Raw genomic sequence first — 12,087 nt, 5'->3', positions numbered from 1 at the left:
CGTAACGATTAACTCGTCTTTTAAAGTCGTATTTGATTCACAATAGAACATAAACAAGATCTCAAGACGTTCAAACGGAGACATTCGACCGTCTCAGGGAAACTCTGAGCTCATCATCCTCTGGACGGGGGGGGGGGGACGGGGGGGGGGGGGGGGACCGGGGGGGGGGGGGACGGGGGTCTCAGTACGCTGGACCGGCTGGGAAGTGAGAACGTTCTAATTGTTAACATGTCGGCGGCGAGACGTTTTTACAGAAACTTTTCAGGGACGTGATTCTGGCCGACGCTCAATTCCCTCTTTCATCTCCACTCGATTCCCTCTTTCATCTCCACTCACAAAGCGCCGTCACAGCGGCGCACCAACCGCGGCTCCACCGAGCCACACGGCTGCTCCCTGCAGTCCTGCGTCCCGGAAAGAAAAGGGAACCCAGTGACGCTCCTTGTGGAGCTCCGTGAAGTATTCTAGGTGTATTTTATATTAAAAAAAAAAAACTTTATTTCTCCTGGAGGGGCAGCTAGGTGGGCAGTAGTAGTCCAAATATACATGTCCGACATTTAACAGTTGTGTGCCGCAATAAAATAAAAAATGTAAAAAAATTAAATAAAAATATGTATAATAACAATAATAACAGCATAATTACTATATTAGAATTACTATAAAAATAGTAATAATAACAACAACAATAATAATAAATTACAATAATAGTAGTATAATTACTATGATAATATTAGAATAATAGTAATACTAATAATAATAATACTTTACAATAAGAACAATAATAGTAGTATAATTACTATGATAATAATTAGAATTACCATATAGTAGTAATGATAATAGTGATAATAATAACAATACAAATAATAAAAAATAAATGGCATTAATAAAAATAATAATAGTAATAATATCAGCATCAACAACAATGATAATAGTAATAGTCAATTATATTGGTAACGATAATAATAATAATATAAAAAAGATTAAAAAAAAAATTTTGTAAAGAAAGAAGAAAAAGAGAAAACAGTCCGGACTAAATTCTATGACCTTATTTGGCACGAGGCGGTTCTCTCTCTCTCTCTCTCTCCCTCCCTCTCCGTCTCTCTCTCTCTCTCTCTCCTCGGTTAACCAGTTACATAAACCGAGAGAAGAAAAGAAAGAAAGAAGAAAAATGTTATTTAATATTTATTTATTGATTATACTTTATTCTTTTCACAATGGAAAAAAAAAAAAAAAAAAGGAGAGGACCCAGTACATCACCATGTGGAACACCACAAGTGGTTCCAATGAACCAGAACCAGTTTTTATGTTAAACGTATGAGGAATTTGACTTTGAACATTAAATAATAACAATAAACAAAAACACAAACGGTAGATAGAGTCCAATATGTAAAGATGGTGGATAACGGTGCAGGGCTGTGGCCTCACAGGAGGCGGGATTCAAACCGGGAGCCTTTCCGTGAGGCGTTCCTCCAAATCGCCCGATCGGATCGCGAGACGAACTTCCTTTTGTGGAGAAACTGGCGAAGCTGCTCCGCAGCCCAAATCTCATATTTTAAACATTAATTACCTCCACATTTTCTCCCCTTTCGGTGTCATCTGAGTAAATAACAGTAAATACCAACAGTAAACACTAACAGCCTTTAACGCCGCTTCATCTCCGCTGATTCAATTATGTGAGATGCTGTAAAATCTGAGGCTGTAAATTTAACGGTAAAGAGGGAAAAAAAAAAAAAAAAAGCTTGTTTCTGGAGACGAGCAGAGACGCAATGAGGCGCAGTGTTTCGCGATTTATTACAAGTATTATTCTGGCGCTCCGCTGCCTCGGCTTTCTGCTGCAAACCGACGCCGCCGCCGCCGCCGGCGGCGAGAGAGAAATTCGTGTGACGAGTGAAATCCTGACCGGAGGCTCCGGCCTCGGTTTACTAAAGATTCACAACTCTGGATACAATCCATCGTTCTTTCATCATCATCTGTTTACCTGCTGTGTGAGCCTGAAGGGCTTTAGCATGTAGCATCACTGGTGTGTGAGCCTGAAGGGCTTTAGCATGTAGCATGTAGCATCGCTGGTGTGTGAGCCTGAAGGGCTTTAGCATGTAGCATCACTGGTGTGTGAGCCCGAAGGGCTTTAGCATGTAGCATGTAGCATTGCTGGTGTGTGAGCCCGAAGCTCTTTAGCATGTAGCATGGCTGGTGTGTGAGCCCGAAGCTCTTTAGCATGTAGCATTTAGCATTGCTGGTCTGTGAGCCTGAAGCATTTTAGCATGTAGGATGTAGCATCGCTGGTGTGTGCGCCTGAAGCTCTTTAGCATGTAGCATTGCAGGTGTGTGAGCCTGAAGCACTTTAGCATGTAGTATTGCTTGTGTGTGCTTGAAGTACTTTAGCATGTAGCATTGCTAGTGTGTGCTTGAAGTACTTTAGCATGTAGCATTGCTAGTGTGTGCTTGAAGTACTTTAGCATGTAGCATCACTGGTGTGTGAGCCTGAAGCACTTTAGCATGTAGCATTGCTTGTGTGTGCTTGAAGTACTTTAGCATGTAGCATCACTGGTATGTGCGTCTGAAGCATTTTAGCATGTAGCATTGCTAGTGTGTGCTTGAAGTACTTTAGCATGTAGCATCACTGGTGTGTGAGCCTGAAGCACTTTAGCATGTAGCATTGCTTGTGTGTGCTTGAAGTACTTTAGCATGTAGCATCACTGGTATGTGCGTCTGAAGCATTTTAGCATGTAGCATTGCTAGTGTGTGCTTGAAGTACTTTAGCATGTAGCATCACTGGTATGTGCGTCTGAAGCATTTTAGCATGTAGCATTGCTAGTGTGTGCTTGAAGTACTTTAGCATGTAGCATTGCTAGTGTGTGAGCCTGAAGCATTTTAGCATGTAGCATCGCTGGTGTGTGAGCCTGAAGCACTTTAGCATGTAGCATCGCAGGTGTGTGAGCCTGAAGCATTTTAGCATGTAGCATTGCTAGTGTGTGCTTGAAGTACTTTAGCGTGTAGCATTGCTAGTGTGTGAGCCTGAAGCATTTTAGCATTTAGCATCGCTGGTGTGAGCCTGAAGCACTTTAGCATGTAGCATTTAACATTTCTGGTGTGTGAGCTTGAAGCATTTTAGCATTTAGCATCGCTGGTGTGAGCCTGAAGCACTTTAGCATGTAGCGTTTAGCATTGCTGGTGTGTGAGCCCTGGAACTCTTTAGCATGTAGCATGTAGCACAGCTCAGAGCAGTTACATTACTGAGCGACATTGGGCTAACTGCTGGTCCAAATGTCTCCGGTGATGAAGTTGCCGGTGATGAAGTTGCCGGTGATGAAGTTGCCGGTGACGTAAGAACTCTTCCTCTTGATATTTCATCAGAAGGTAATTTGGCTCGTCTGACTTTAGTCGTTCTCATTAATGTTAAAGAATCTCCAAACCGCCACCGTCGCTGCATCACAAACCCCATTTATTTATTTATTGATTTATTTTTAAATCATAATTTCATATTTTGATATCGAATTATGAAATATGGGAATTTCTTTCTTCCATTTGCAAACTTCAACCCGTCGGCAGCAACGGAAGCTTAAATGCGTCACAGAAAATAAGTAAAAAAATAAATAAAAGGTTTCTATTTGTCTCCAAACTGACTGGATGTATAAATCAGAAGCAGAATATTACTTTGCTTGTTTATCGACTCTCTCTCTCTCTCTCTCTCTCTCTCGCTCGCCCGCTCACTGGTGCAGAATGGTGAACTCGCCCGGCTCTAATTAGAAGAATCTCTCAGCGGCGGCGGAGAGTTTTCTTTTAATCAAAGACGAGATCACGTCTCCGCGGATGTTTGGCGCCGTCGTCGTCTTCGTCTTGTCGTGTTTTTTTTTGGTTTTTTGTGTCCACGTGGCGGAGGACATCAAACCTCCGTCGCGTCCCCGGCCCCGCCTCCAGAGACGCGTCCGAGCGTCTGCAGGCTCGTCTTGATGTTTGTGTGGCGACGAGCCGCCGGAGCGCCGCTAGTTTCCTTTTGATTCTCCCGGAGTGTGTCCTCGGTGTCCTCGGGGTCCTCAATGCCTTCAGTGTCCTCGGCGTCCTCAGTGTCCTCGGCGTCCTCAATGTCCTCAGTGTCCTCGGCGTCCTCAGTGTCCTCAATGCCTTCAGTGTCCTTGGTGTCCTCGGCATGCTCAGTGTCCTCAATGCCTTCAGTGTCCTCGGTGTCCTCAATGTCCTCGGGGTCCTCAATGCCTTCAGTGTCCTCGGCGTCCTCAGTGTCCTCGGCTTCCTCAGTGTCCTCAATGCCTTCAGTGTCCTTGGTGTCCTCGGCATGCTCAGTGTCCTCAATGTCCTCGGCGTCCTCAGTGTCCTCGGCGTCCTTAGTGTCCTCAATGCCTTCAGTGTCCTTGGCGTGCTCAGTGTCCTCAATGTCTTCAGTGTCCTCGGCGTCCTCAGTGTACTCAATGTCCTCGGCGTCCTCAGTGTTCTCGGCGTCCTTAGTGTCCTCAATGCCTTCAGTGTCCTCGGTGTCCTTGGCGTGCTCAGTGTCCTCAATGTCTTCAGTGTCCTCTGTGTCCTCAGTGTACTCGGCGTCCTCAGTGTTCTCGGTGTCCTCAATGCCTTCAGTGTCCTCGGCGTCCTCAGTGTCTTCAGTGTCCTCAGTGTACTCGGCGTCCTCAGTGTCCTCAATGCCTTCAGTGTCCTCAGTGTCCTCGGGGTCCTCAGTGTCCTCAGTGTCTTCGGTGTCCTCACTGTCCTCGGCCTCAGTGTATTCGGTGTCCTCAGTGTCCTCAATGCCTTCAGTGTCCTCAGTGTCCTCAATGCCTTCAGTGTCCTCAGTGTCCTCAGTGTCTTCGGTGTCCTCACAGTCCTCGGCCTCAGTGTATTCGGTGTCCTCAGTGTCCTCGGCATCTTCGGTGTCCTCGTCCTCAGTGTCCTCGGCGTCCTCACTGTCCTCAGTGTCCTCGGCGTCCTCAGTGTACTCAGTGTCCTCGGCGTCCTCAGTGTTCTCGGTGTCCTCAATGCCTTCAGTGTCCTCAGTGTCCTCAATGCCTTCAGTGTCCTCAGTGTCCTCAGTGTCCTCGGCCTCAGTGTATTCGGTGTCCTCAGTGTCCTCAGTGTCCTCAATGCCTTCAGTGTCCTCAGTGTCCTCAATGCCTTCAGTGTCCTCAGTGTCCTCAGTGTCCTCAGTGTCTTCGGTGTCCTCACAGTCCTCGGCCTCAGTGTATTCGGTGTCCTCAGTGTCCTCGGCATCTTCGGTGTCCTCGTCCTCAGTGTCCTCGGCGTCCTCACTGTCCTCAGTGTCCTCGGCGTCCTCAGTGTACTCAGTGTCCTCGGCGTCCTCAGTGTTCTCGGTGTCCTCAATGCCTTCAGTGTCCTCAGTGTCCTCAATGCCTTCAGTGTCCTCAGTGTCCTCAGCGTCCTCAGTGTCTTCGGTGTCCTCACTGTCCTCTGCCTCAGTGTATTCGGTGTCCTCAGTGTCCTCGGCATCTTCGGTGTCCTCGTCCTCAGTGTCCTCGGCGTCCTCACTGTCCTCAGTGTACACGGCGTCCTCAGTGTCCACTTGGATGGTTGGTGGTTTTATTTTGACAGTCACTGTAAAATCAATCCGGTAATCCAGCAGTAAAACTAACAACAGCACCAACTAGTGGACAATTTTCAAAATGCTCTTTTCAAAAAACGTCCAGAAACTAAACAAACCAAAACTATATATTTGATATTTTTATACATTTAATTTGAAAGGTCCTGGGCGACGGGACGACGGATCATTTAAAAGTTCGTTCAGCAGAGTTTTACAGCCGAAGAATAAAAATCTCGTTAATGAAGCTCATAGAGCAGCTGCTGCTCAGCTGAACGTGAACTTTAATGACCCGACCTGCCCACTGGACGACAGGCCAGTGTGTGTGTGTGTGTGTGTGTGTGTGTGTGTGTGTGTGTGTGTGTGTGTGTGTGTGTGTGTGTGTGTGTGTGTGTGTGTGGGTGTGTGTGTGTGTGTGTGTGTGTGTGTGTGTGTGTGTGTGTGTGTGTGTGTGTGTGTGTGTGTGTGTGTGTGTGTGTATCTGTGGCGTCACACCTGATTACATGTTTCTAAACACAAGATGTAGGAAAAACCCCTGGGAACTACATCAATGGTGTGTGTGTGTGTGTGTGTGTGTGTGTGTGTGTGTGTGTGTGAGTGTGTGTGTGTGTGTGTGTGTGTGTGTGTGTGTGTTGGAGCCAGTGCCAGTAATTAATGACGGGGAAACAAATCCCGGCAGGACATGAATTTTTCATGCAAATGTTTCTAGCGCTCACGCCGCTGCGCTAGCGCTAACGCTAACGCTAACCCGGCGCGGCCCCGGGAGCTCGAGAGCCGAGCAGAAGGTTCCGGAGCGCTAATCCGGACTGTTAATGCTAAATGACAAAGACGAACGCCGTGATGATGGCGTCGCAGGATCACCGCTCTATGACTCTAATGAGTCTATTGACTCTATTGACTCTAATGACTCTATTGACTCTAATGACTCTATTGACTCTAATGAGTCTATTGACTCTATTGACTCTAATGACTCTATTGACTCTAATCAGTCTATTGACTCTATTGACTCTAATGAGTCTATTGACTCTAATGACTCTATTGACTCTATTGACTCTAATGACTCTACATCTGCAAACGGAAACGGAAGAAAAAATTTCCTGAGCCTGTCAAGGAGGATTCTGCTCTGATGCAGCATTAACAACCAGGAGCAGCAGCATTAGCAACAAGTGGAGCTGAAGCATTAACAAACAGGAGCTGCAGCATTAGTAACAACGTCAGCATTAACAACAAGTGGAGCTGCAGCATTAACAAACAGGAGCTGCAGCATTAGCAACAACGTCAGCATTAACAACAAGTGGAGCTGCAGCGTTAACAAACAGGAGCAGCAGTATGAGCAACAAGTGGAGCTGCAGCAGCATTAGCAACAACGTCAGCCTTAACAAGTGGCGCTGCAGCATTAACAAATAGGAGCTGCAGCATTAACAAACAGGAGCATTAGCAACAGGTGGAGCTGCAGCAGCATTAATAACAATGTCAGCATTAGCAACAAGTGGAGTTGCAGCATTAGCAACAAGTGGAGCTGCAGCAGCATTAGCAACAACGTCAGCATTAGCAACAAGTGGAGCTGCAGCATTAACAAACAGGAGCATTAGCAAACAGGAGCTGCAGCATTAGCAACAACGTCAGCATTAACAACAAGTGGAGCAGCAGCATTAACAAACAGCAGCATTAGCAGTCGACCTGAGAGGGAATGAAGCACGACGAAGAAGCTGCTCACTGATTGGTCGACACCGAGAGAGGAAGTCCCGCCTCTTCTATCCGGCGGTATCGAGGCGCTAGCGGTTAGCCACAACCGGCCGCGCACGGCGTTCACGCCGTCATGGCGGAAATAAAGCCGCCCGTCTGTTTTTGTCCAACGATGGAAAAACAAAGAAAAACTAAATCTCCCAGCGTTTGTGACTAAAGTCATCTCAAGGAGAGAACGACTCAATTAAATGAGTCTGAAACGAGTCCAACGGGGAGACAACGAGTCCAACAGGGAGAAAACGAGTCCAACAGGGAGAAAACGAGTCCCACAGGGAGAAAACGAGTCCCACAGGGAGAAAACGAGTCCAACAGGGAGAAAACGAGTCCAACAGGGAGAAAACGAGTCCAACAGGGAGAAAACGAGTCCAACAGGGAGACAACGAGTCCAACAGGGAGACAACGAGTCCAACAGGGAGACAACGAGTCCAACAGGGAGAAAACGAGTCCAACAGGGAGAAAACGAGTCCCACAGGGAGAAAACGAGTCCAACAGGGAGAAAACGAGTCCAACAGGGAGAAAACGAGTCCAACATGGAGAAAACGAGTCCAACAGGGAGAAAACGAGTCCAACAGGGAGAAAACGAGTCCCACAGGGAGACAACGAGTCCAACAGGGAGAAAACGAGTCCAACAGGGAGAAAACGAGTCCCACAGGGAGAAAACGAGTCCAACAGGGAGAAAACGAGTCCCACAGGGAGAAAACGAGTCCAACAGGGAGACAACGAGTCCTGCAGCATCGGTGACAGGAAGTTCGAGGAAAACTTCTAATCTGAGGAAACTCCTGGTTCAGCGGAACGATTTGACCGCCTCAGATCTACCGTCACAGATCTACAGCTATGCCATTACAGATCTACAATCACAGATCTACAGATCTACAATCACAGATCTACAGGTCCATCGTCACAGATCTACAGCCTTACCTTTCCAGATCTACAATCACAGATCTACAATCAGAGATCTACCATCACAGATCTACAGCCTTACCCTTCCAGATCTACAATCACAGATCTACCATCACAGATCTACAGCCTTTCCATCACAGATCTTTCGTCACAGATCTACAATCACGGATCTACAGCCTTACCATCACAGATCTACAATCACAGATCTACCGTCACAGGTCTACAGCTCTACCATCACATATCTACAGCTCTACCGTCGCAGCTCTACAATCACAATGATTCCAGAGGGGAAAGGAACAGGAGAGGGAGAGAGAGAGAGACACAGAGAGAGAGAGAGACAGAGAGAGTGAGAGACACATAGAGAGAGAGAGACAGAGAGAGTGAGAGTGAGAGAGAGACAGAGCGAGTGAGAGAGAGAGAGACAGAGAGAGAGACACAGAGAGAGAGAGAGACACAGAGAGAGAGAGAGTGAGAGAGACAGAGACAGAGACAGAGAGAGACAGAGACAGAGAGAGAGACACAGAGAGAGAGAGAGTAAGAGAGACAGAGAGAGAGAGAGACAGAGAAAGAGAAAGATAGAGATAGAGATAGAGATAGAGATAGAGAGAGAGAGAGAGAGAGAGAGACAGAGACAGACGTGGTGTTGAAGGTAACTTCACTCTCTGGTCCATGAATCTTAATGGCCACAATTAATTTTCTTTACGCCTCAAGTGGCCCTCAGTTTGGGGGAGAGAGAGAGAGAGAGAGAGAGAGAGAGAGAGAGAGAGAGAGAGAGAGAGAGAGAGAGAGAGAGAGAGAGAGAGACATTATTTCAGCACCATTAGATTACCCTGCAGAATAGCTTGTTTAATTCAACAGCATATCACGGGGCAGCAGTAAATCGCAACGGCGACACAGTAAAGAAGTTAAAGGTGTAGAACTGGAAAGGAGAGCGAGCGAGCGAGAGAGAGAGAGAGAGAGAGAGAGAGAGAGATGGAATAAACAAGAACCAATTATTTTCAAGTGCCATCCAGCGAGGCTCGGCCGGCCTTGGCGTCTCCAGTCGCCTCCTCGTTTCGACGCGTCGCCATAAAACAGGCTTCAATGACCCACGGTGTCGACGTCTGAGGAGGAGGCTCCTGATTGGCCGTCGCCAAAGAACCGCCGCCGGGGAATAATCAGCCAAATCAGCCTCTCCGCTCCGAAGTTCGGCGTCGGCGTCCTCCGTTTACCGAGGCTCCGGGAACATCGTTTGATCCGAGTGTTTTATTTTCCACGTTCCGGAAAACAGAATCGGAAATTTTTCAAAAATAAATAAATAAATAAATAAATAAACAGAATATGTTGCAGGACTTCCTCGATATTTGCTCTTGGAACGAACTTTCTACCGTATTTCCTGGACTACAAGACGCCATTTTTACTCCCCAGATGCTCTGAACGCTGCTAATTGATGAGTTTTTACTGTTAACGGTGGTGCGTTCAGGTGCATCACGTAAACTCCGAACTTTCTTCTATTTACTCTTAAATTCGGTGGGTGTGGCTTATTGACAGGTGCGCAATATTCTGGAAAATACACTTTTTATAGTGGTAGTTTCAGAGAATCTTGTCCCACAACTGACTGATCTCTATGGAGCTGCCGCTGCCGCTGGCTGCTCTGCTAAACCGGCAACTAAACGCTGCAAGCTGCTCAGCTAAACCTGCTGCTAGCCCAGCCTTTTTGAAACTTGCTCACGTTCGCCAGCTGACCTCATTCCGCCCTGCTCACTTTCAACCGCCTGAGAAAATCAGTTGCTGCTGCTCCGCTAAACCCGGAGCGACAGCATTAAATAAGTAAGTAAAAAAAACTCCTGCAAGTCGCGCTGCTAAACCTGTTGCTGCTCAGCTCAACCTGTTGCTGTACTAAGTTTGCTGCTCGCTGCATAGTGACATTTGCTGCTGCTCTGCTAAACCTGGAGCTGCAGTATTAAACCAGTAAGTAAAGTGTTTGCTGCTCGCTGCAGAGCGACATTTGCCGCTGCTCTGCTAAACCTGGAGCTGCTCTGCTAAACCTGGAGCTGCAGTTTTAAACCAGTAGGTAAAAAGTTTGCTGCTCGCTGCAGAGCGACATTTGCCGCTGCTCTGCTAAACCTGGAGCTGCTCTGCTTAACCTAGAGCTGCAGTATTAAACCAATAAGTAAAAAGTTTGCTGCTCTGCTAAACCTAGAGCTGCTCTGCTAAAGTTAGCATCGGCTTGGTTTCTCTCCGTAGAAGCAACATGAGAAGATAATGTTGCAGCCGTACAGATCAAAGGTAATTAAACGAAGTTAGACTAAAGGAGCGTTGCTGCTGTGTTGAACTCACTGAGGGAAATCAGCTGCTGCTCAGCTAAACCTGCTCCTGTTTTGTTGAATCTGACGGCCAGACGCCAGCTCCTCCACAATAAAAACACACACACACACACACACACACACACACACACACACACACACACACACACACACACACACACACACACACACACACACACACACACACACACACACACACACACACACACACACACACACACACACGGAGTGTTTCCGCAGCGCACACACTGAAGCGTTAGCGGCGGAGCCGAGGCTGTTATCTTTCTGATTTAACCAGACAAAAGAACCCCCTCCCCCCCTCCCCCTCCCCCCCCTCCCCCGGCGGTGGCGCCGCCGAGGGAAGCTGTGAATACATATGTTGAAGTCGGGGTCAAGATTCTCGTCCCCCCCACTCCACGCGGTCGGTAATTAAAGCCATCATGATGTCAGGCCTCGCCCGACGACGCCGTCGCCTCTCAAACACTCCACGTTAATTTAAGCCCTTTAAGCCGCTCCGACAGGATTCTTCTTCTTCTTCTTCTTCTGTAATTGATCCGCTTTCGCCGCCGATCCGTCGGCGAGCCGCGGGACTCAACACGCTCCTCGGCCTGCCGCTTTAAAAAAAAAAAAAAAAAAGAAAAGAAAAAACAATACCCCACAACGGCACGGAGATTATCTCCTGATCTGTTTCGCCCAAAAAAAAAAAAAACAAGTTAATGAGGTAACCATGGCAACACAACTTGAGATGTGGAGGAGCAGATAACGGCGAGCGCCGTCGTCCTCCCGGATATTCCCGCCATCCGAGGAAAGTTCAGGAGGCCAGTGTTCATAACGGCTCCGGATGAGGACGCCGCCGCCGCCGCCGCTACGTTATTACCGCGCGGCGGCGGCGGCGGCGGCGTCCCGGCGGGAGCGGGTTCCTCATTCCGAGTGCGAATGTGTAATGTCTGCCTGCAAATGAGCCGCCGTCCCCCCCAAACACCGCCACCGCCCCTCCTTCCTGCATCGCACCTGAAGAGCGTTCCAGAACTAGCAAGCGGCCATCTGTGGCGTCCCGCGCCGCCGCCGCCAAACAGTGGAGCAATTACGCTAAACACGCCGCGGCGCCGCGATTTAGTGGTCGGACCAAAATGGACGCTAATTAAAGAAAAATATTGACAAAATCAAAGACGAAAGACGGAGATTCTGTGTTTGCGTGAGGAGGGAAGTGTAAAACGGTCGACAGGGAGACGTTCCGGGGTTCAGACACGCCGCACGTCTGAGCTGCTCCGCTAAACCCGTCCTCACCTGCTCTGCTAAACCAACGTTCAGTCCATTCTGCAGATCCTGTCCTCCTCTTACCGCTGAACCTGCTCTGCTAAACCACTTTGGTGAACTGGCTCTGGTGCTGCTCTGCCAAACCAGCTCCGGTGACTCTGCAAAAGACTGCTGCTCTCCTGCTAAATGAACTCCGTCTTGCTCTGCTGCTCAAACCCTGCTAAACCTCAGTTGCTGCTCCACTAAATGGTTGTGAACTTCTAATGGAGGCTCAGCTGAACCCGCTAATAGCTTCTCAGCTAAACCTAAAACTTCTACTAGAGGCTCAGCTGAACCCGCTAA

General features: G+C 48.0%; 1 protein-coding gene across 1 annotated transcript in view; it reads right to left on the bottom strand.

Moving 5' to 3' along the window:
- LOC308148312 (adhesion G protein-coupled receptor L2-like) overlaps positions 1 to 12,087 on the bottom strand; it is a gene marked incomplete at both ends in the record, with an annotated part of 49,432 nt that overhangs the window by 28,134 nt on the left and 9,211 nt on the right.

This window comes from Blennius ocellaris, assembly GCF_963422515.1.
Source record: "Blennius ocellaris genome assembly, contig: SCAFFOLD_226, whole genome shotgun sequence".
NCBI lineage: Eukaryota > Metazoa > Chordata > Actinopteri > Blenniiformes > Blenniidae > Blennius > Blennius ocellaris.
Note: the sequence above shows the minus strand (reverse complement) of the source record. Positions and strands in the feature narration are given on the sequence as shown.